The sequence below is a fragment of the Pseudophryne corroboree genome, chromosome 6 (genome assembly GCF_028390025.1).
Source record: "Pseudophryne corroboree isolate aPseCor3 chromosome 6, aPseCor3.hap2, whole genome shotgun sequence".
NCBI lineage: Eukaryota > Metazoa > Chordata > Amphibia > Anura > Myobatrachidae > Pseudophryne > Pseudophryne corroboree.
Window position 1 is genome coordinate 562,386,463 of NC_086449.1, and position 25,216 is coordinate 562,411,678.

Below are 25,216 nucleotides of genomic sequence, written 5' to 3' on the forward strand. Positions count from 1 at the left end.
ACCAACAGGCTCAAAGCTTTGACTGTTCCCAGAATGCATAGCGCCACCTCCTCTATAACTCCGCCTCCATGCACAGGAGCTCAGTTTTGTAGTTAGTGCCATGCAGTAAGCAGGCATACAACAGGGGGGCTGCTCCAGCAGCCATAGGAAAAAGCTTTTTAAAGATAAATGAAGACTTCAAGGGTTGCAGCAGAGGCAGTGTAAGTGCTGGATGTCAGTCAGACATCTCCTGCTGCAGCTCCATCACCTCCCCCAGCGGCGCTGTACACTCCCACGCCATGGTTGCCGGGTACCTACAGCGGAGGCTCCAGTTTTCTTCCTGTTAGACACATACGACCGCTGCTCTCCTGGATCGCTTGGCCGCACTCAGGGAGGAGGTAAGTGGGTCCCCCGGCGGGACCCGCTGTAAATCGCGATCCCGAATGGGAGGCGGGCCACACGCGCTGGCGTGGACACTGTGGCAGTACAGGGACCCCACAAGACCACCAGGGCATGGGCACAGGTCAGTTTTTTCTCTCAAAATTGTTTATTTAAGGCGCCCCCAGTACCCGGTGGTGAAGTCCAGCAGGGGGATAAGGCTTTGACCTTTAGCCCCTCCCCCAGCGCCAGGGCGCCATTTAGAGTAAATGTTCCCGCCCTGGAGCTGCATATCTCTCCCTCACTCCCTGTCAGCGTGTGGGCGCCATTAGGACAAGCTGAGCTGATCCTGGGACTGTTTGGGCAAATCCTCCTCTGTAAAGCCGCCTGCCTGTCAGCGCTGTGCCTTTTACAGGACACTTAAGTATTCTACATGTCTGCTGACAGTGTTAGTTAAGAAAAAGTGCATTTAGTCAGGGTAATATAGTACAAGTACCCTGTGATATACATCCAGTCTTTACTGTGCATTATTATATCTATTAAGTGTATAGCTATACTTAGTACTACCTTGTATTGCTAGTCCATTGCAGTTTTATTGCATGTCATGATTTCTGCATTGTACAAACTGTGACTCTGTGTGTGTGCATATAGCTGCTGTGTGACCTCCATTTCGTGTATCTCACTCAGATTGCTATCCCTATAGTCTATAACCTGAGGGGGCTAAGTGCGTCAGGTTTTATCAAAATATAGGTAGCTCACAGGATATACTCAGTGTGTATTTTTCTCTGTGATTTCTAGTCACCATATTCTTCTAGAATTCTCTGTTTGTGCTGAAATACACTGCACAGGGGGTTCTTGTCAGGTATTGTGCTGCTGATATTGTACTGTGTTGCCTTGCTTTGAGCTTTTGTTTATGTCAGCTACAAAGGGCAACGGTGCTGGGGCTGATCCCACATTGCGTGGTGTTGACACTGCAGACACATTTGAGGATAACATAGCAGCTGAGGGTTCAGGTTCTGGGGGTTCCTTACCCCCCAGTGGGACTGTAGCAACGGGGGTTCAAAATGACCCACCTTGGGCTACCTTCTCCACGCTGTTGAATACACTGGTAACTAGACTAACGCCCACTATGGGACCTCCTGTGCCATTACAACCGCTTATGGTCCCCGCGGTTAATCCGCTGTGGGCAGATCAACTGTTCAATCAGTTACAGCAATTAAACCAATCGCTGACTACTCAGAAGTCTTACCCTCGCCCGCCTAAGACCTAGGGGTCCTCTAAGCGGGCACTTACTTCCTCACAATCCACCAACGTCCCAGACACCTCGTCTGATGAGGATGGTAATTATACTGACCCCACAGATTCTGATACCGATGCTTTTGATGGGGAGCTGTTTAACAAGTGGATGTTCCTGATTTGTTGGAGGCTATCAGGCTCATTCTTCAAGTTGATGATTACCCGGCGCCTGATGCTGCCCCTAAGAAACCGGACAGGTTTAAACGTCAGAAAGTGGTTAAACAAGTTTGACCTCACTCTGACCATTTAGTTGACATACATCAGGAGTCATGGGGAAATCCAGGAAAGAAATTCACGCCTCACAAGAAGATGCTGGCTCGCTACCCCCTCGCTGCGGAGCTAAGTAAAAATTGGGAAACACCCCCGCCAGTGGATTCGCAGGTGGCGCGGCTGGTGGTATCCTCAGCTCTGCTTACAACTACTGTCACTAGCAGTACAGTACTTCCTTGGTATGGTCGACGACAGTGAATTCCACAACTTACTGATTGAACTTCTGGAATTCATCTTAACTCGCAATTACTTTACTTTCAATTACCACTTCTACCTTCAGATCCGGGGCACAGCGATGGGTGCCACCTGTACCCCCACGTACGCCAACCTATATTTCTCTATCGTCCTAAGTGGATGCTGGGGTTCCTGAAAGGACCATGGGGAATAGCGGCTCCGCAGGAGACAGGGCACAAAAGTAAAGCTTTTACAGGTCAGGTGGTGTGTACTGGCTCCTCCCCCTATGACCCTCCTCCAGACTCCAGTTAGATTTTGTGCCCGGCCGAGAAGGGTGCAATTCTAGGTGGCTCTCATAAAGAGCTGCTTAGAGAGTTTAGCTTAGGTTTTTTATTTTACAGTGATTCCTGCTGGCAACAGGATCACTGCAACGAGGGACAGAGGGGAGAAGAAGTGAACTCACCTGCGTGCAGGATGGATTGGCTTCTTGGCTACTGGACATGAAGCTCCAGAGGGACGATCACAGGTACAGCCTGGATGGTCACCGGAGCCACGCCGCCGGCCCCCTCACAGATGCTGAAGCAAGAAGAGGTCCAGAATCGGCGGCTGAAGACTCCTGCAGTCTTCTTAAGGTAGCGCACAGCACTGCAGCTGTGCGCCATTTTCCTCTCAGCACACTTCACACGGCAGTCACTGAGGGTGCAGGGCGCTGGGGGGGGGGGCGCCCTGGGAGGCAAATGAAAACCTTTAAAAAGGCTAAAAATACCTCACATATAGCCCCAGAGGCTATATGGAGATATTTACCCCTGCCTAAATGTACTAAATAGCGGGAGACGAGCCCGCCGGAAAAGGGGCGGGGCCTATCTCCTCAGCACACGGCGCCATTTTCTGTCACAGCTCCGCTGGTCAGGAAGGCTCCCAGGTCTCTCCCCTGCACTGCACTACAGAAACAGGGTATAACAGAGAGGGGGGGCAAAATAAATGGCAATATATAAATATAAAAGCAGCTATAAGGGAGCACTTAATCATAAGGCTATCCCTGTCATATATAGCGCTTTTTGGTGTGTGCTGGCAGACTCTCCCTCTGTCTCCCCAAAGGGCTAGTGGGTCCTGTCTTCGTATAGAGCATTCCCTGTGTGTCTGCTGTGTGTCGGTACGTGTGTGTCGACATGTATGAGGACGTTATTGGTGTGGAGGCGGAGCAATTGCCAAATATGAGGATGTCACCTTCTAGGGGGTCGACACCAGAATGGATGCCTTTATTTGTGGAATTACGGGATAGCGTCAACTCGCTTAAGCAGTCGTTTGCCGACATGAGGCGACCGGACACTCAATTAGTGCCTGTCCAGGCGCCTCAAACACCGTCAGGGGCTGTAAAACGCCCCTTGCCTCAGTCGGTCGACACAGACCCAGACACAGGCACTGATTCCGGTGGTGAAGGTGACGAATCAACCGTATTTTCCAGTAGGGCCACACGTTATATGATTTTGGCAATAAAGGAGATGTTACATTTAGCTGACACTACAGGTACCACTAAACAGGGTATTATGTGGGGTGTGAAAAAACTACCAGTAGTTTTTACCGAATCAGAAGAATTAAATGACGTGTGTGATGAAGCGTGGGGTGCCCCGATAAAAAACTGCTAATTTCAAAGAAGTTATTGGCTTTATACCCTTTCCCGCCAGAGGTTAGGGAGCGCTGGGAAACACCTCCTAGGGTGGACAAAGCGCTAACACGCTCATCAAAACAAGTGGCGTTACCCTCTCCTGAGACGGCCGCACTTAAAGATCCATCAGATAGGAGGATGGAAAATATCCAAAAAGGTATATACACACATGCAGGTGTTATACTACGACCAGCTATTGCGACTGCCTGGATGTGCAGTGCTGGGGTAGTTTGGTCAGAGTCCCTGATCGAAAATATTGATACCCTGGACAGGGACAATATTTTACTGTCGTTAGAACAAATAAAGGATGCATTTCTTTATATGCGTGATGCACAGAGAGATATCTGCACACTGGCATCACGGGTAAGTGCTATGTCCATTTCGGCCAGAAGAGCTTTATGGACACGACAGTGGACAGGCGATGCGTAGAGGAGTTATTTGGGGTCGGTCTATCGGATTTGGTGGCCACGGCTACGGCCGGGAAATCCACCTTTCTACCTCAAGTCACTCCCCAACTGAAAAAGGCACCGACCTTTCAACGCAGCCCTTTCGTTCCTTTAAAAATAAGAGAGCAAAGGGCTATTCATATCTGCCACGAGGCAGAGGACGAGGGAAGAGACAGCAACAGGCAGCTCCTTCCCAGGAACAGAAGCCCTCCCCGGCTTCTACAAAAGCCTCAGCATGACGCTGGGGCTTCGCAAGCGGACTCGGGGGCGGTAGGCGGTCGTCTCAAGAATTACAGCGCGCAGTGGGCTCACTCGCAGGTAAATCCCTGGATCCTGCAGATAATATCTCAGGGGTACAGGTTGAAATTAGAGACAGAGCCACCTCGCCGTTTCCTGAAGTCTGCTTTACCAACGTCCCCCTCAGAAAGGGAGACGGTTTTGGAAGCCATTCACAAGCTGTATTCTCAGCAGGTGATAGTCAAGGTACCTCTTCTACAACAAGGGAAGGGGTATTATTCCACTCTTTTTGTGGTACCGAAGCCGGATGGCTCGGTAAGGCCTATTCTAAATCTGAAGTCCTTGAACCTGTACATAAAGAAGTCCAAGTTCAAGATGGAGTCACTCAGAGCAGTGATAGCGAACCTGGAAGAAGGGGACTTTATGGTATCCTTGGACATCAAGGATGCGTATCTCCACGTTCCAATTACCCCTCACACCAGGGGTACCTCAGGTTCGTTGTACAAAACTGTCACTATCAGTTTCAGACGCTGCCGTTTGGTTTGTCCACGGCACCTCGGGTCTTTACAAAGGTAATGGCCGAGATAATATTTCTTCTTCGAAGAAAAGGCGTATTAATTATCCCATACTTGGACGATCTCCTAATAAGGGCAAGGTCCAGAGAACAGCTAGAGATGGGTTTAGCATCAAGAGGTGCTAAAGCAGCACGGATGGATTCTGAATATTCCAAAATCCCAATTAATGCCGACAACTCGTCTGCTGTTCCTGGGGATGATTCTGGACACAGTTCAGAAAAAGGTTTTTCTTCCCGAAGAAAAAGCCAAGGAGTTATCTGACCTGGTCAGGAACCTCCTAAAACCAGGAAAGGTGTCTGTACATCAATGCACAAGAGTCCTGGGAAAAAATGGTAGCTTCTTACGAAGCAATCCCTTTCGGCAGATTCCATGCAAAGGGATCTGTTGGACAAATGGTCAGGGTCGCATCTTCAGATGCACCTGCGGATAACCCTGTCGCCGAGGACAAGGGTATCCCTTCTGTGGTGGTTGCAGGAGGCTCATCTATTGGAGGGCCGCAGATTCGGCATGCAGGATTGGATCCTGGTGACCACGGAGGCCAGCCTGAGAGGCTGGGGAGCAGTCACACAGGGAAGAAATTTCCAGGGAGTGTGGTCGAGCCTGAAAAAGTCTCTTCACATAAGCATTCTGGAACTAAGAGCAATCTACAATGCTCTAAGCCAGGCGGAACCTCTGCTTCAAGGAAGACCGGTGTTGATCCAGTCGGACAACATCACGGCAGTCGCCCATGTAAACAGACAGGGCGGCACAAGAAGCAGGAGGGCAATGGCAGAAGCTGCCAGGATCCTTCGCTGGGCGGAGAATCACGTGATAGCACTGTCAGCAGTATTCATCCCGGGCGTGGACAACTGGGAAGCAGACTTCCTCAGCAGACACGACCTTCACCCGGGAGAGTGGGGACTTCATCCAGAAGTTTTCCACATGCTATTAAACCGTTGGGTAAAACCAATGGTGGACATGATGGCGTCTCGCCTCAACAAAACACTGGACAGGTATTGCGCCAGGTCAAGAGATCCGCAGGCAATAGCTGTGGACGCGCTGGTAACACCTTGGGTGTACCAGTCGGTATATGTGTTTCCTCCTCTGCCTCTCATACCAAAGGTATTGAGGATTATACGGCAAAGAGGAGTAAGACTAGTGGCTCCGGATTAGCCAAGAAGGACTTGGTACCCGGAACTTCAAGAGATGGTCACGGACGATCCGTGGCCTCTACTTCTGAGAAGGGACCTGCTTCAGCAGGGTACTTGTCTTTTTCAAGAATTACCGCGGCTGCGTTTGACGGCATGGCGTTTGAATGCCAGATCCTAAAAGGAAAAGGCATTCCAGAAGAAGTCATTCCTACCTTGATAAAGGCAAGGAAGGAAGTCACCGCGAAGCATTATCGCCGTATTTGGCGAAAATATGTTGCGTGGTGCGAGCAGCGGAGTGCTCCGATGGAGGAATTTCAACTGGGTCGTTTTCCTACATTTCCTGCAATCAGGATTGTCTATGGGTCTCAAATTGGGATCTATTAAGGTTCAAATTTCGGCCCTATCAATATTCTTCCAAAAAGAATTGGCCTCAGTCCCTGAGGTCCAGATTTTTATCAAAGGAGTACTGCATATACAGCCTCCTGTGGTGCCTAAGGTGGCACCGTGGGATCTAAATGTAGTTTTAGATTTCCTCAAATCCAGTTGGTTTGAACCACTAAAGAATGTGGATTTGAAATATCTCACATGGAAAGTGACTATGTTACTGGCCCTGGCTTCGGCCGGGAGAGTATCTGAACTGGCGGCTTTGTTTTATAAATGCCCTTATTTAATTTTCCATTCGACATAGGGCAGAGCTGCGGACGCGTCCGCATTTTCTCCCTAAGGTGGTATCAGCGTTTCACCTGAACCAGCCTATTGTAGTGCCTGCGGCTACAGACGACTTGAAGGACTCCAAGTTGTTGGACGTTGTCAGAGCCTTAAAAATATACATTTAAAGGACGGCTGGAGTCAGAAAATCTGACTCGCTGTTTATACTGTATGCACCCAACAAGTTGGGTGCACCTGCTTCTAAGCAGTCGATTGCTCGTTGGATTTGTAACAAAATTCAACTTGTACATTCTGTGGCAGGCCTGCCACAGCCTAAATCTGTTAAGGCCCATTCCGCAAGGAAGGTGGGCTCATCTTGGGCGGCTGCCCGAGGGGTCTCGGCATTACAACTCTGCCGAGCAGCTACGTGGTCAGGGGAGAACACGTTTGTAAATTTTTACAAATTTGATACCCTGGCAAAGGAGGACCTGGAGTTCTCTCATTCGGTGCTGCAGAGTCATCCGCACTCTCCCGCCCGTTTGGGAGCTTTGGTATAATCCCCATGGTCCTTTCAGGAACCCCAGCATCCACTTAGGACGATAGAGAAAATAAGAATTTACTTACCGATAATTCTATTTCTCGGAGTCCGTAGTGGATGCTGGGCGCCCATCCCAAGTGCGGATTATCTGCAATACTTGTACATAGTTATTGTTAACTAATTCGGGTTATTGTTTAGGAAGCCATCTTTCAGAGGCTCCTCTGTTATCATACTGTTAACTGGGTTTAGATCACAAGTTGTACGGTGTGATTGGTGTGGCTGGTATGAGTCTTACCCGGGATTCAAAATCCTCCCTTATTGTGTACGCTCGTCCGGGCACAGTACCTAACTGGAGTCTGGAGGAGGGTCATAGGGGGAGGAGCCAGTACACACCACCTGACCTGTAAAAGCTTTACTTTTGTGCCCTGTCTCCTGCGGAGCCGCTATTCCCCATGGTCCTTTCAGGAACCCCAGCATCCACTACGGACTCTGAGAAATAGAATTATCGGTAAGTAAATTCTTATTTTAGGTTGGTGGGAAAGAGAAATTGTCATGCATCCTGACAATGACAAATTTACCCAACACATAGTAGCTTGGTGGCGCTACATTGATGATATCATCATGATATGGGAAGGCGATGAGAAATTACTGCTATCCTTTATTGAAGAATTAAACTGCAATAACATCAACCTTAAGCTTACACACCATATCAGCACCAATCTAGTATCATTTTTGGATCTTAATATATATAAAGCCTCAGATGGCCTTATACAAACTGAATTGTACCGCAAAACAACAGCCACCAATAGTCTTCTTCATCAAACCAGCTCACATTTCCCACCCACCATCACAAACATCCCTAAGGGGGAATTATTGCGCCTTAAAAGGAACTGCTCAGACCTCAACACCTTCAGACAGAAGAGTGATGAACTTACCACTAGATTGCTAGAACGAGGCTATAGCCACCGCTCTATCAAAAGAGCAAAATGGCATACAAACCAAATACCAAGAGACATGCTGCTCTTCCCCAACAAGAAGACTGCAAATAAATCTGACCAAGAGAACACCCTGAGATTCGTGGGAACCTTTTGTAAGGAGTGGAAGATGATCAAAGAATCTATTGACAGACATTGGCCAATCCTACACCTGGATGAGGACCTCTCCAAGACCATAGGACAGAAGGTATCCATGAGCTGGAGACGGTCAAGAAATCTCAAGGACAGACTCACCAGTAGCCATTTTACTAAGAATCCCAAGAAAAAAACAACTCTCAAGGGGTCCTTTCCGTGCGGAAACTGCAAAGCATGTTCACATATGACCAAGATGTCCACCATACGGGACCGTTATGGCAACTTACTCACCATTGAACAATTCATCAACTGTAATGCTATTGGAGTCGTGTACTGTATCTACTGCATGTCACAACTGAGGGCCTGAGCTGACGGGAGGCAGCCTCAGTTGTAGGGGCTGAGATGTAACGGAACCTGGGAGGTTGTATCAGACCCCTAGACATGTAAGTAACATGTAGAATAACTGCCCGAAGGCGTGACCACGACAACCAGGATAAAAGTCAATGATGTTTATTATGACAAACTCCGTAACACAGCAGCAGTAAAGGAAACATAAAAGTCAACAGAGGATAAATACAATTCCTGGGTACTACAGGGTGGCAAGGGCCACAGGCACTGGTAGTGTGAGACAGTTCTTATAATCTTCAAGTTGGAAAGTCCTTACCAGGCCTGACTGTAGCAATGGAGAGAACCCAGGATCGTACCAGCTGGTGTTCCAGGAAAGGCTGGGCTGCTGAAGATAAAACGGCTGCTGTGGATACTGGCTGGAACCAGACTGTTGTTGGTACGGAGTGGATACTGGCTGGAACCAGTTAAATAATAAACGAACTTGAGAGCGATGAAATAATAATGAAGTTTGGAGTTTGAGAGCGGTGAAATAATAATACCGGTGGAGAGTGGTAAACTGCAGAAAGGACACCGGCCCTTTAAGAGAAGCTGTACACTGCTGGAAGCTGGGCTGGAAGCAGGTGATTGATAATGAAGTTTGGAGTTTGAGAGCGGTGAAATAATAATACCGGTGGAGAGTGGTAAACTGCAGAAAGGACACCGGCCCTTTAAGAGAAGCTGTACACTGCTGGAAGCTGGGCTGGAAGCAGGTGATTGATAATGAAGTTTGGAGTTTGAGAGCGGTGAAATAATAATACCGGTGGAGAGTGGTAAACTGCAGAAAGGACACCGGCCCTTTAAGAGAAGCTGTACACTGCTGGAAGCTGGGCTGGAAGCAGGTGATTGTTGTAACTGGAAACAGGTGAGTCCAGAATGGATCGGAGAGTCAGGCTACACCGCAGATGGAATGCTGGTGCGGGTCTCTATAGCAGAAGTCTGGAGACAGGAGCAGGAACCTGGAAGACAACCACAGGAGAGAGACAAACTGGAACTAGGTTAGACAACCAAAGCACTGACGCCTTCCTTGCTCAGGCACAGCTTACTTATACCTGCAGCAAGGAAGGGGTTGGCTAGGCAATTATGCAAATCAACAATACAGACAGCAGATTGGTGGAAATGATCAGATGACAAAATCCAAGATGGCTGCGCCCATGCAGACACTTGGAGGGAAGTTTGGTTTGTAATCCATGTGAGAATTGAAACAGTAATGGCGACGCCGGCCACAGGAGACAGGAGACGCCAGACTGACAAGCGCACATTTAACCACGCGGGCACAGCGGAGGCCGCGGCTGATGAAATCACCACTCTGACATTCTGCATGTGGAAACTCAGGAACAGCGGGATCCGGTCCTGGAACGCTGAGCCAGCCTTAGGAGGCATCTGAAGGGTAAGTAATGGCGTCCAGATACCCGGATCGTGACAGCACCCCCCCCCCTTTAGGAGTGGCCCCAGGACACTTCTTAGGCTTTAAAGGAAACTTTGCGTGGAAATTTCGGACCAAGGCAGGAGCATGGACGTCTGAGGCATTGGTCCAAGAGCGTTCTTCAGGACCATAGCCCTTCCAGTCAATGAGGTATTGTAACTGACCGTAACGGAAACGTGAGTCCAAAATCTTGGCCACCTCGTACTCGACTGTCACGAACCGGTCTCTTACCTCTGCGGGTTCTGGGGTTCATCCGTTGCCAGTGCGGTTGCTCGCGGTGCTGTGCGCCCGTGTGGGGACACGGCGTGATCAATGGCACAGGTAATGCAGAGTCTGGGAACTGTGAGTGCGGGGACCAAATGGCCTAAGGCACTGCGGTGTGTCTGCTGTATAGGAGGTGGCCATGTTGGAGACCAAATAGCTAATACAGAGCACTTGTGAAAACACCTGTGGGCAGGTGTAAGCCAATCCCGTGCTTGTGCTGCCTTTAAGTAGGCTGGGATTATGTTACTCTGGGCCAGTGCTTTGTTGTATCAAAGCTGTGCTCTAGCTCTGAGCTCTCTCCGTGCATTCCTGTGTGATTCCCGTGGTCCAGATATCGCCTCCGTTCCCAGAGGTCCGTCTGCAGCCTTCACTGCTGAAAGATCCACCGGCTCTCTGCTGTGCTGTCAGTTAATTGCACTCCTATTGGAAATAGTTGGATTCCCAGTGTCCTGCATGAGGTTACCTTGTCAGTCTGCCTATCATTCAAAGTCTGGAGGATTCTGTTTCTCTCAGCTGTTCGTTTGTTCAACTCTGCATTTAACCCATTCATCACCTTGTCTTCTACTACAGTTTCACAGTGATCTCCGGAACCCGCAAGTAACCCAATTCAGTACTTTTATTTGCTATGTTGTCATTACAAGGATAATTCATCACAGTCTCTCAGTTAACTCTCTAAGCTCCATTGCCAATTCTTACAGTTAATTCTCCATGTCTGCATTAACCAGTTAAACACAATCTGCAGTTCAGCATCAAAGCTTGTTTATATTTGCTATGTTGTCATAACAAGGATAATTCTTCAGTCTCTCAGTTAACTCTCAAAACTCCATTGCAAATCCTTACAGTTATCTCTTCATGTCTGCATTATCCAGTTAATAACATTCTGCAGTTCAGCATCAAAGCTTGTTTATATTTGCTATGTTGTCATAACAAGGATAATTCTTCACAGTCTCTCAGTTAACTCTCAAAACTCCATTGCAAATCCTTACAGTTATCTCTTCATGTCTGCATTATCCAGTTAATCATATTCTGCAGTTCAGCATCAAAGCTCGTTTATATTTGGACAATCCAACATTTATTCATCAGCTTGTTTTGCATATGTTTCCATGAACATTTCTTTTATGTATTTTTGAGTTTTCTCTTGCATATTATTCCTGCAATACTTCAGTATAATATGATGATTAACAACTTGTCAGTTAACTCTTTACTGAATTGTTATTTTGAATAAATATATGAATCGGAACTTTCTTCGTCCTCCCTGCTTTCTTCATAGCCCAGCACCTACACCTGTGGTTGGTCCCGGGTTAACGGATTCACAAAAACACCCGGACCTGACAGTAAGCACTGGCCACATGGATCCGTCAAGTGACCAATTCGCAGGAGGCGGTGCTACGTCAGATATCCTTTCCCGTCTGGAAAACCAGGAGTCTATACAGACACAAATAGTGCAGTTTATGCAAACTATGGCAGACCGTTTAGAGACTCTTCATACGGCTATTAAAACGTCCCAAGTCCAGATTCCAACCCCGGATGTCCCAGTTACCACTACAGCTTCTCCTGTGACGCTGCCTACGTCCCGCTTGCAGTTACCCTCTCCGAGTAAGTTTGACGGAACTCCAAAACTTTGCAGAGGATTCCTGAATCAATGCGAGATCCAGTTCGAACTGATGTCCGCCAGTTTCCCATCAGCTCGTTCTAAGGTCGCATATATTATTGCCCTCCTCTCCGGTCAGGCTCTGGAGTGGGCATCACCATTATGGGAGAGAGGTGATCCTATCCTCTCTAATTACAAAGAGTTCGTATCTTCCTTCCGGAGAATCTTTGACGAACCAGGCAGGACCACCTCAGCATCCTTGGAGATTCTCCGTCTACGTCAAGGTTTACGTCCTGTCAGTCAATATATTATTCAGTTTTGCACGTTGTCTTAAGAGTTAAACTGGAATGAGGAGGCCCTGATCGCCGCGTTTTGGAATGGACTTTCAGAAAGAATCAAGGATGATTTAACTATCCGGGATGTGCCAATTAAACTGGATGAATTGATTTCTCTCTGTAACAAACTTGATCTACGTTACAGGGAGCGATGTTTAGAGAAATCCAGGGCAGAGCGATCCAGTCCACGTGATCATCCTAGACCTCGACAAGATTCTTTATCACAGTCTCCAGTAATGACTGAAGAACCTATGCAGATTGGGCACTCTCGCCTCACAGAGGAGGAACGACTTCGTCGTCGACAGGGTAACCTCTGCATGTACTGTGGGTCCTCCGAACATTTAGTTAAATTCTGCAAACTCCGACCGGGAAACTCTCGCCTCCTAGCTTATTCAAGAGAGGTTAAGCTAGGAGTTACTTTAGAATCACGTTCTGGGAAAGAGCCAACCTTGTCTATTCAATTAGAAGTTCCAAGTTCTACAGTGAAAGTTTCAGCCCTCCTAGATTCCGGGGCAGCCAAGAACTTCATCTCCTCAGCCTTTGTCATACGGTCTAAAGTTCAAACCATGCCCCTGGAAGCAGCAGTTGCTGTTACAGCAGTGGATGGAAGTCGAATTCCAGATGGTATAATTACTCATCGAACCGTATGTCTCAAGATGAAAGTTGGTGAGCTCCATTCCGAATACCTCTCCTTCTACGTGATTCCCAAAGCCTCTCAAGATGTGATACTTGGTTTACCTTGGCTGCAGAAACATAATCCTCAACTTAATTGGCAAACCATGGAAGTCCTTTCATGGGGTAAATCTTGTACCAAGGACTGTGTAGCTACAATTGTACCTCTTCGGTCAATTAGCCTTTCCGATCTACCTCCGGTGTATCAATCCCTTGCGGATGTTTCCAGTAAGCAAGCAGCAGACTCTCTACCTCCTCATCGTGAATGGGACTGCCCAGTCGTCCTGGTTCCGAGCAAGACCCCTCCTAGGGGACAAATTCATCCGCTATCCATCCCAGAGACGCGAGCTATCCGGGATTGGTCCACTCCTACAACTCGCAAGGGGATTCAGCGATTTCTCGGCTTTGCTAATTTCTATAGGAGATTCATTAAGAATTATTCTACGTTAGCTGCTCCCATCACAGCCCTAACTCGCAAGGGAGCAAATCCTACGAACTGGTCTTCTGAAGCAATCAAAGCCTTCTCTGATTTAAAGCAAGCCTTTGTGTCAGCCCCCATTCTTCGACAGCCTGATTTGAATCGTCCCTTTCTACTAGAGGTGCATGCATCTACAGAAGCAGTAGGAGCTGTGTTGTCACAAGTCTTTGAAGATAAAAAGGTCCATCCCTGCGGATATTTCTCCCGTAAGTTCCTCCCGGCAGAACGTAATTATGCAATCGGTGAGCAAGAGTTACTTGCCATCAAGTTGGCATTTGAGGAGTGGAGATACCTTCTAGAAGGAGCTCAACATCGCATTACAGTTTATACTGATCATAAGAATCTTCTGTATCTGCAGTCAGCTCAGTGTTTGAATCCACGACAAGCTCGATGGGCGCTTTTCTTCTCACGATTTGATTTCAAACTCACCTATCGTCCAGGGTCTCAGAACAAAAAGGCAGATGCCCTTTCCCGGTCCTTTGCTTCTTCTGAATTAAATGATGCTACCACGAATCAAGCCATTGTGAATCCTACGTCCTTTTTAATGACTCGAACCTCTCCAGTTCCTCCGCCTGGCAAGACCTTTGTCGCCACAAGTCTTCGAAAACGGCTGCTTACCTGGGCTCACTCCTCTTCCTTCATGGGTCATCCTGGGGTTCTAAAGACTCTCAAATTTATTCAACAGTCTTATTGGTGGCCACGTCTCAAAGTCGATGTCCAAGAGTTTATAGCAGCATGTCCTAAATGTGCCCAACATAAGAGTCCAAGAAGTTCTCCACCAGAGTTTCATCCATTGCCAGCCCTAGAGGTTCCAGCAGCAGATCAAGAGCTTCAACGTCTATCTAGCATCTGGAGTTGTGTACGTAAGTCCTTGGTCAAAACTTCCGCTCGTTATAAATCTTTTGCAGATAGAAAACGTAAAGCTGTACCGAATTACAAAGTGGGAGACCAAGTTTGGATTTCTACGCGCAATCTCAAGTTCAAAGTTCCTTCTAAGAAATTGGCTCCCAAGTTTATTGGTCCATTTCCCATTGTAAAGGTACTCAACCCTGTGTCATACAAAGTCAAGTTGCCACCGTCGTTGAGAATTCCTAACGCCTTTCATACATCTTTACTGAAGCCTTTGATTCTCAATAAGTTCCGTACTACCCAGTCCAAATCTCCTAAAGTTCACTCTTTGCAGAATGAGGAATTTGAAGTTAAAGAGATTGTGGACTCACGTTCCCGATATGGACGTTTACAGTTTCTGGTCGACTGGAAGGGTTACGGTCCAGAGGAAAGATCCTGGGTTTTCTCTGAAGATGTTCATGCTCCAAGACTGGTACAGAAATACTTCTCCAAAAATCCTGATAAGGTTCAAAGGTGTTCGGAGACCACCCTTAGAGGAGGGGGTACTGTCACGAACCGGTCTCTTACCTCTGCGGGTTCTGGGGTTCATCCGTTGCCAGTGCGGTTGCTCGCGGTGCTGTGCGCCCGTGTGGGGACACGGCGTGATCAATGGCACAGGTAATGCAGAGTCTGGGAACTGTGAGTGCGGGGACCAAATGGCCTAAGGCACTGCGGTGTGTCTGCTGTATAGGAGGTGGCCATGTTGGAGACCAAATAGCTAATACAGAGCACTTGTGAAAACACCTGTGGGCAGGTGTAAGCCAATCCCGTGCTTGTGCTGCCTTTAAGTAGGCTGGGATTATGTTACTCTGGGCCAGTGCTTTGTTGTATCAAAGCTGTGCTCTAGCTCTGAGCTCTCTCCGTGCATTCCTGTGTGATTCCCGTGGTCCAGATATCGCCTCCGTTCCCAGAGGTCCGTCTGCAGCCTTCACTGCTGAAAGATCCACCGGCTCTCTGCTGTGCTGTCAGTTAATTGCACTCCTATTGGAAATAGTTGGATTCCCAGTGTCCTGCATGAGGTTACCTTGTCAGTCTGCCTATCATTCAAAGTCTGGAGGATTCTGTTTCTCTCAGCTGTTCGTTTGTTCAACTCTGCATTTAACCCATTCATCACCTTGTCTTCTACTACAGTTTCACAGTGATCTCCGGAACCCGCAAGTAACCCAATTCAGTACTTTTATTTGCTATGTTGTCATTACAAGGATAATTCATCACAGTCTCTCAGTTAACTCTCAAAGCTCCATTGCCAATTCTTACAGTTAATTCTCCATGTCTGCATTAACCAGTTAAACACAATCTGCAGTTCAGCATCAAAGCTTGTTTATATTTGCTATGTTGTCATAACAAGGATAATTCTTCAGTCTCTCAGTTAACTCTCAAAACTCCATTGCAAATCCTTACAGTTATCTCTTCATGTCTGCATTATCCAGTTAATAACATTCTGCAGTTCAGCATCAAAGCTTGTTTATATTTGCTATGTTGTCATAACAAGGATAATTCTTCACAGTCTCTCAGTTAACTCTCAAAACTCCATTGCAAATCCTTACAGTTATCTCTTCATGTCTGCATTATCCAGTTAATCATATTCTGCAGTTCAGCATCAAAGCTCGTTTATATTTGGACAATCCAACATTTATTCATCAGCTTGTTTTGCATATGTTTCCATGAACATTTCTTTTATGTATTTTTGAGTTTTCTCTTGCATATTATTCCTGCAATACTTCAGTATAATATGATGATTAACAACTTGTCAGTTAACTCTTTACTGAATTGTTATTTTGAATAAATATATGAATCGGAACTTTCTTCGTCCTCCCTGCTTTCTTCATAGCCCAGCACCTACACCTGTGGTTGGTCCCGGGTTAACGGATTCACAAAAACACCCGGACCTGACATCGACTCCCCGTTGAGTCTGAACTTTGGGAGCTGGAGGAAGTGCGGAATGAAACCGATTCAGGATCAGCGGTTTCAACAAAGAAACATGAAATGTCCTGGGTATTTTCAAGAAGGATGGTAACTGTAACCTGTAGGCAACAGGATTGATGACTTGTTCAATCTTGAAGGGTCCGATGTAGCGAGGTGCAAATTTCATGCTGGGAACTCTCAACCTCAAATTCTTCGTGGACAGCCACACACAATCACCCACCTTGAGAGCAGGAACCGCTCTACGCTTCCTATCGGCAAACTTCTTATACCTGAATGAGGCTTTAAGCAGGGCTGCGCGGACATTCCTCCAGTTATTTGAAAACTGACGCAAGGTGACATCCACTGCTGGAACAGAAGTTGCGGGAAGCGGTTGGAATTCTGGGACTTTAGGGTGGAATCCATAATTAATGAAGAATGGTGTAGAAGAAGATGAGGAATGGTATTGATTGTTGTGGCTGAACTCGGCCCAAGGAAGGAGTTGAACCCAGTCATCTTGAGAGGAAGACACATATATACGGAGGAAGGCCTCCAAGTCCTGATTCACCCTCTCGGTTTGACCATTGGTCTGAGGATGGTAAACCGTGGAAAACTTTAACTTGACTTGGAGGGCTTGACACAAACTTCGCCAAAATTTGGCTACAAATTGTACTCCACGATCCGAAATGATCTCTTCAGGAAGACCGTGAAGTCGGAAGATCTCTTGTATAAACACTTGAGCCAACTTGGAAGCTGACGGAAGACCGGTGAGAGGGATGAAATGTGCCATCTTGGTGAACCGGTCAACTACCACCCAGATGGTATTAAACTTGTTGCAGATAGGTAGATCGGAAACAAAGTCCATCGACAAATGGGTCCAAGGTCGACGGGGAACAGATAATGGAACCAGTTGCCCCGCAGGCGACTGGCGGGAGACTTTGTGTTGGGCACACTTTGGGCAGGAGGCAATAAATTCCATAACGTCCTTCTTCAGAGTTGGCCACCAGTAGGACCTAGAAATAAATTCAAGGGTTTTTTGAATGCCTGTATGTCCAGCAAAACGGGAAGCATGGGCCCAATGCATGAGCTTCTTCCTTAGAACTGGCTTAACAAAACTTTTCCCTGGTGGAGGCGTAGAGTCCATCCCTACCGTGGAGAATGCCAACGGATTAATAATAGGATGCTTGTCTGCAGACTCGGACTCATTTTCTTGCTCCCATGAGCGGGAAAGGGCATCGGCCTTACGATTCTGAGAACCCGGACAGAACTGGAGTTTAAAATCAAACATAGAGAAGAAAAGTGCCCATCTGGCCTGACGAGGATTCAGACATTGTGCGCCTTTGAGATATAAAAGATTTTTGTGGTCGGTAAGTATGGTGATTGAGTGGGAAGCTCCCTCCAACAGGTATCTCCACTCCTCCAGAGCGAGCTTGATGGCTAGCAACTCCTGATCGCCAATGGCATAGTTGCGCTCAGCTGGGGAGAACTTCCGGGAGAAGAAACTGCAAGGATGTAGATGTCCATCTTTGGCCCTCTGGGATAACACTGCTCCTACTCCAACGGAGGAGGCATCTACCTCTAAGATAAAAGGAGAGTCGGTGTTGGGTTGTTTCAGAACTGGTGCAGAGATGAACCGTTGCTTCAGAAGGTGAAAGGCCTGTGTAGCTTCCTCGGACCACTTGGACGGATTAGCACCTTTCTTGGTTAATGCAGTGATAGGCGCCACAATGGTGGAAAAGTCTCGTATAAATTTTCTATAATAATTGGCGAACCCTAAGAACCTCTGGACCCCTTTGAGGCTTAAGGGTATAGGCCAATTCTGGATTGCTTGGAGTTTCTCAGGATCCATCTCTAGTCCGGAACCGGACACAATGTAACCTAGAAACGGAATGGTTTTAACTTCAAACACACACTTCTCCAATTTACAATAGAGGTGATTGACACGGAGACGGGAAAGAACCTCTTTTACCCAGAAACGATGATCTTCGAGATTATTAGCAAAGATGAGGATGTCGTCTAGATAAACCACGACATGGCGGTACAAGATGTCCCTGAAAATCTCATTCACGAAGTGCTGGAAGACTGCTGGAGCGTTGCTCAATCCGAAGGGCATGACGAGGTACTCATAATGTCCGTCACGGGTGTTAAAGGCGGTCTTCCACTCGTCACCCTCACGGATTCGGATGAGATTGTAGGCACCCCTCAAGTCCAGCTTTGTGAAAATAGTTGCACCACTAACTCTATCAAAGAGCTCGGTAATCAGGGGTAAAGGGTATCGGTTCTTGACGGTAATGTCGTTCAGACCTCTGTAGTCGATGCACGGACGCAGACCACCGTCTTTCTTCTTAACGAAGAAGAAGCCTGCGCCGGCTGGAGAAGAAGATGGTCGGATGAAACCCTTCGCCAGGTTCTCTTTGATGTACTCTTCCATGGAGTGTGTCTCAGGCAGAGACAATGGATAAGTTTGACCTCGCGGTGGAACCTTCCCTGGAATGAGGTCGATTGGGCAGTCCCATTCTCTATGAGGAGGAAGGATATCAGCAGAGGCTTTACTGAACATGTCCGTGAAGTCTTGATATGGAGGAGGCGGAACATCAGATGACCTGGGGAAGGAAGAACAAACAGGAAGAACTTTGGCTAAACAAGTCTCAGCACAGGAGGGACCCCATGCCAGTATTTGCGTAGTCGTCCAGTCAATTGATGGGTTGTGGAGACGGAGCCATGGAAGGCCTAAAACCACTGGATGTGTGGCTCTTGGAATCACTAAAAAAGAAATATACTCAGAATGAAGAACTCCCACTCTCAGACGAACTGGAAGAGTCCTTAAGGAAATGACTGCGTCAAAAATCTTGCTGCCATCCACGGCAGTCAAAGAGATGGACGAGGACAGTCTCTCGGTGGGTAGGGACCACCGTTTAACATAAGCTTCGGTTATGAAATTCCCAGCTGCTCCGGAATCAAGGAGGGCAATGACGTTCCTGTAACGTTGAGCAATTTGGAGCGACACTGGGAGGTTACAGTCATGAGGAGATGGAGAGGAGATCATTACTCCTAGCCGGCCCTCTCCTCGGCGAGCTAGGATCTGGAGTTTCCCGGACGTTTGGGACAGGCATTGATAGTGTGCGACGGAGCTGCACAGTAGAGACAGAGAGACTCAGAGAGACGTCTTCGGCGCTCAGCGGGAGATAGACGGGAACGACTAATTTGCATAGGCTCATCCTTGGATGGAGATGGTTGACGAGGAGGAGGAGCAGAAGATTTAGGAGTAGATGATCTTCCTCGCTCGGTTGCTCTCTCTCTGAAACGTAGATCAACCTTCGTGCAAAGAGAAATTAGCTCATCCAACTTAGAGGGCAAGTCTCTGGTAGCTAACTCATCCTTGATGCGTTCTGATAAGCCATGCCAGAATGCAGCATACAGGGCCTCGTCGTTCCATGCCAGTTCGGATGCCAGGATTTTAAACTGTATAAGATACTGTCCCACAGTACGTGTTCCCTGGCGTAAACGGAGAATCTCAGATGAAGCAGATGTTATCCGGCCTGGCTCGTCGAAGATGCGCCTGAATGTAGCTACAAAGTCAGTATAGGAGGATAGCAGGGGATCAGACTTCTCCCATAAAGGTGATGCCCAGTCAAGGGCTGAGCCACTGAGAAGGGAGATGATATAGGCAATTTTGGTACGGTCACTGAAGAAATTGCCAGGTAGAAGCTCAAAGTGGATTTCACATTGATTGAGAAATCCCCTGCAGAACCTTGGAGATCCATCAAATTTTGCTGGCGTTGGAAGATGAAGATGTGGACTGGAAATGGGTAAGGTGGGTGGGGTTACAGCTGGTGTCACTGTAGTGGACGCACCGGACGTGCCAGGTCCACGGAGGGTCGTTTGAATCCCATCCAGCCGTGTAGAGAGATCCTGGAGACAGCGGATGATGTGGCCCTGTGCAGCCTCCTGATGTTCAAGTCGGGCAGCCAGTTCTTGCATTGGCCTGGCCGCTTGATCCTGGTCTCCGGCTGGATTCATTAGGTCAGTGCTTACTGTCACAACTGAGGGCCTGAGCTGACGGGAGGCAGCCTCAGTTGTAGGGGCTGAGATGTAACGGAACCTGGGAGGTTGTATCAGACCCCTAGACATGTAAGTAACATGTAGAATAACTGCCCGAAGGCGTGACCACGACAACCAGGATAAAAGTCAATGATGTTTATTATGACAAACTCCGTAACACAGCAGCAGTAAAGGAAACATAAAAGTCAACAGAGGATAAATACAATTCCTGGGTACTACAGGGTGGCAAGGGCCACAGGCACTGGTAGTGTGAGACAGTTCTTATAATCTTCTAGTTGGAAAGTCCTTACCAGGCCTGACTGTAGCAATGGAGAGAACCCAGGATCGTACCAGCTGGTGTTCCAGGAAAGGCTGGGCTGCTGAAGATAAAACGGCTGCTGTGGATACTGGCTGGAACCAGACTGTTGTTGGTACGGAGTGGATACTGGCTGGAACCAGTTAAATAATAAACGAACTTGAGAGCGATGAAATAATAATGAAGTTTGGAGTTTGAGAGCGGTGAAATAATAATACCGGTGGAGAGTGGTAAACTGCAGAAAGGACACCGGCCCTTTAAGAGAAGCTGTACACTGCTGGAAGCTAGGCTGGAAGCAGGTGATTGATAATGAAGTTTGGAGTTTGAGAGCGGTGAAATAATAATACCGGTGGAGAGTGGTAAACTGCAGAAAGGACACCGGCCCTTTAAGAGAAGCTGTACACTGCTGGAAGCTGGGCTGGAAGCAGGTGATTGATAATGAAGTTTGGAGTTTGAGAGCGGTGAAATAATAATACCGGTGGAGAGTGGTAAACTGCAGAAAGGACACCGGCCCTTTAAGAGAAGCTGTACACTGCTGGAAGCTGGGCTGGAAGCAGGTGATTGTTGTAACTGGAAACAGGTGAGTCCAGAATGGATCGGAGAGTCAGGCTACACCGCAGATGGAATGCTGGTGCGGGTCTCTATAGCAGAAGTCTGGAGACAGGAGCTGGAACCTGGAAGACAACCACAGGAGAGAGACAAACTGGAACTAGGTTAGACAACCAAAGCACTGACGCCTTCCTTGCTCAGGCACAGCTTACTTATACCTGCAGCAAGGAAGGGGTTGGCTAGGCAATTATGCAAATCAACAATACAGACAGCAGATTGGTGGAAATGATCAGATGACAAAATCCAAGATGGCTGCGCCCATGCAGACACTTGGAGGGAAGTTTGGTTTGTAATCCATGTGAGAATTGAAACAGTAATGGCGACGCCGGCCACAGGAGACAGGAGACGCCAGACTGACAAGCGCACATTTAACCACGCGGGCACAGCGGAGGCCGCGGCTGATGAAATCACCACTCTGACATTCTGCATGTGGAAACTCAGGAACAGCGGGATCCGGTCCTGGAACGCTGAGCCAGCCTTAGGAGGCATCTGAAGGGTAAGTAATGGCGTCCAGATACCCGGATCGTGACACTGCAGCTGTGACATGAAATATGTAGGCATTACTACCAGAGCCCTTAAACAACGCATCTTAGAACATGTTGGATCTGTGAGGAATGCCTCAGTCGATCTCTCAAAAAATAAAAAATTTACATCTGTCGCACGGCACTTCCACTTTCATCATGGGAGTAACCCAAACGACTTGAAAGCCTTTGGGCTAGAGAAAATTAGCTTGGGAATACGTGGTGGTGACCTCATGAAGGAGCTACTCAGACATGAATCCGTATGGACTTTCAAACTGGACTGTTTAGCACCAAAAGGCATGAATGAATACATCAACTATGCAGCTTTTCTTTAATTCTCTAAACACACTTTACTAACTAGCTATTATACTCACATCATCACATACCATTCTCTACTCTTTCATATTTTGTAGTCCCTATACTTTTTCTTCTCTTTATTTCTGTGCACTTAGCCATCATCATTGGAACCCTATATAATTTACTAACACCTCATTAAACCACACACACCTACACGTTACCCCATCTAATCCCACACCCGCCTCACCCACATAGCCCTATAATAACTCAATCATCACTACATTGTCATATAATTAACTACCTATTTTTAGTGACCTTCCCTCTATTTCATGTTCCTTTAAGAACTATGTTAATTCTTGTTTGTTAATTTTAAAACTCTCTTCCTAGGTTTCAGGATTCAAAATGTAACCACAGCCTATCATATTCCCACGTTTTGGAGAACTTATATGTTAAGGCCGCCTAGCAATTGCTGAACTCGTGTAAGATGGTTACACACCATCGTCTATTTCTCATATATAAACAACGCACTTGCTGAAGTTATATACTATATTTTAATTATCATTATCCTGCTAACAACAATCATGCCCTTTCCTCTTATCCAGCCTCCTTAGGAACCAACCGTCCATATTGATTCACTTTCTGTTATATATTACCATCAGTTAATAATTTTTGATATTTTTCTTCCCATTGTCCTTTTTTCCTTCTTTTCATGTCTCCAGAATTTTTAAATCTCTATTTATTCTTTCAGTGACCCACAACCGAATAAAGCCTTGAGGATATGTTCTATATATTTTTTTGGAATACCACTCTGTGTATGCTGTGGCCACCCGATGACTCATTAACCAGTATGAACGCATCACACCGCTGTTAGCCCCTTATACAAACTACTCTGTGAACTTGGTTACCAAGCAACGGCTACCTAGCAACTCAAGATCAACAAACGCGCTGAGCACCAGGCACCAGTGAAACCAGAGAAGCGACTTCCGGTCAGACGTGATTTCCGGCCAGATGCGACTTCCGGTCAGACGCGATCACGAGACTTCCGATCATACGTGATTTCCGGTCAGACGCGATCGCGGGATCGTCAACGCAGATCTATGAGTGATCCGGCTGCATGTCAGTCACCTCCATATGATCCTACACATTAACTGCAAGAAAGGCATTAGACACCTGATTTACCTAACAGTACAGTTCCTCCTATACGGAGATGATGTCACTAATATTGACTTCCGGTCTCCAACCAATCCGCAATTAGAATGACGCCAAGCCTCCTCTGTCCCCTCCCCTTTTTACCTTAAATACGGCAGCTACTCCTAATGCCCTGACACAGTGAACAAGCCACCCCGGTGAAACGGCCGTCTGTGCTCAGTGATGCTGAACCTTTTATAGTTCAGATCACTCCCTGGTATCCCCTGGTATTGTATGTGTCCACTGGGACTCTCTGCATTACTACAAATTAATTAATTTTTTCTTTGTTTGCTAAAGTGATCCTTAAATTTTCCTTAGATTGCCATAGACCACTTTTTTTCTTATAATATGCATATGTCTCTTAGCATTTTCACGTGCATAGCAGTACTTCGTACCATTTGTTTCTAAGCCTACTTATTTGTAATTTGTGCATGTTACTTATCAGCACTATATTAATGGCTTTTCCGCTACATAGTTATTTTATTACTCTCATTATGTAACTTAATTCATGCTCTTTTTCTCATAATTTTCTGTACACTGGTCTTTTGGCTTAGCAAAGTAGCCTGTTATAAATCAATTTTTTTGAGTATATCAAATTGTCTTCAAACCTTTATTTTCAATAGGTGAGCCTAACCTGCCTCTCTCATCCACTGTCCGCTATAACATATAAGACAGTGGACAGCAGAAGGTGGGGTCCCCTCCCTATCCTTTACTTATCTCACCTATAATTCTGTACCCTCTCATCCAGATGCGAGACTACTCTCTGCAATGCCCGTAGTAACATAGAATCTGCGCTATTAACTGGACAGCAGAAGTACTCTTGTTGCTCATCCTCTATTACACTCTCTCATTTGTGTCATAGTGCTTCAATTACTGCCATATTTCAGCGGCAACGCCCAATCTCATCCGATCTTGGAAGCTAAGCGTTGATAAGCCTGATTAGTACTCAGTTGGGTGACCACTTGAGAATATCAGGTGCAGTAAAGATTTAACCTCTGATCACAAACAGCAGAAGTGTTAGAGCAACTTCTGAATTTTTAAGTCTGTACCCACTTCTTGGCTACTCTCTCAATAACCTTAGATCGTTACTACTATTTTTGGCAATCTTGGTGTTGTTTTCTTATGAATGTCGTTTGGAATCAAATCCTTACAAACGTCTTTTTACCTTAGGATCTTCTCTGTAGCAAACATAGCCCCTACCAGGGGATTGCCATTAGTTAATTGTCATTTCAATTGTGAATTATATTATAATTATACTCACTTGTGCCCGCTATCTTGATCAATTAGGCAAATGGACTTCTAGCAACCTACTATCACTACAATTGTGATTACATTTCAATTTCATTTATTTGTGCCCTTTATCTTGATCAACTAGGCATATAGTTGTTTTCCATATATTTTCACCATAGGTGCTCCTAATTGTTATCAGGCTTATCCTGATTTTTGTTAATCAATATTTTTGAATCAGATTCTTCTTTCCCTGTGTGGATATTTATCAACAAATTTATTTATTTCTATACTTTATATATTTGAACACATTTCTCTGTCGAGATTGTTACCAATATATGTATATTTTGTGTATTTGAAAATTTTTCTGTATCAACCCTCCCTTTTTTATGCGGAACTAAATTAAAAGTGAAGTTTTAATAAATTTACAAATTTCAAAGTGTGCCCAAACACAGAGTCTTTCTTTTTTCTCCTTCCTATCCAATTTATTACCGACTCTGGGAGCACCACCAACCTATAATATTTATCAGGTACCTTTTTTAAAGGATCTCTATGCTTAGTATTGTTGGTTAGTTTAACAGGTTTCTACAAGTTTTGTACAAACCCATGTTCATTGCTATAATAACTTTCCTGTGCGGAACCAAACCAAACCTTTCTGTTAACTGCTGTC

General features: G+C 46.5%; 1 pseudogene; it reads left to right on the forward strand.

Moving 5' to 3' along the window:
* The first annotated feature begins 24,187 nt into the window (after positions 1-24,187).
* LOC134939017 (5S ribosomal RNA) lies at positions 24,188-24,306 on the forward strand (annotated as a pseudogene).
* The last annotated feature ends 910 nt before the right edge of the window (positions 24,307-25,216 follow it).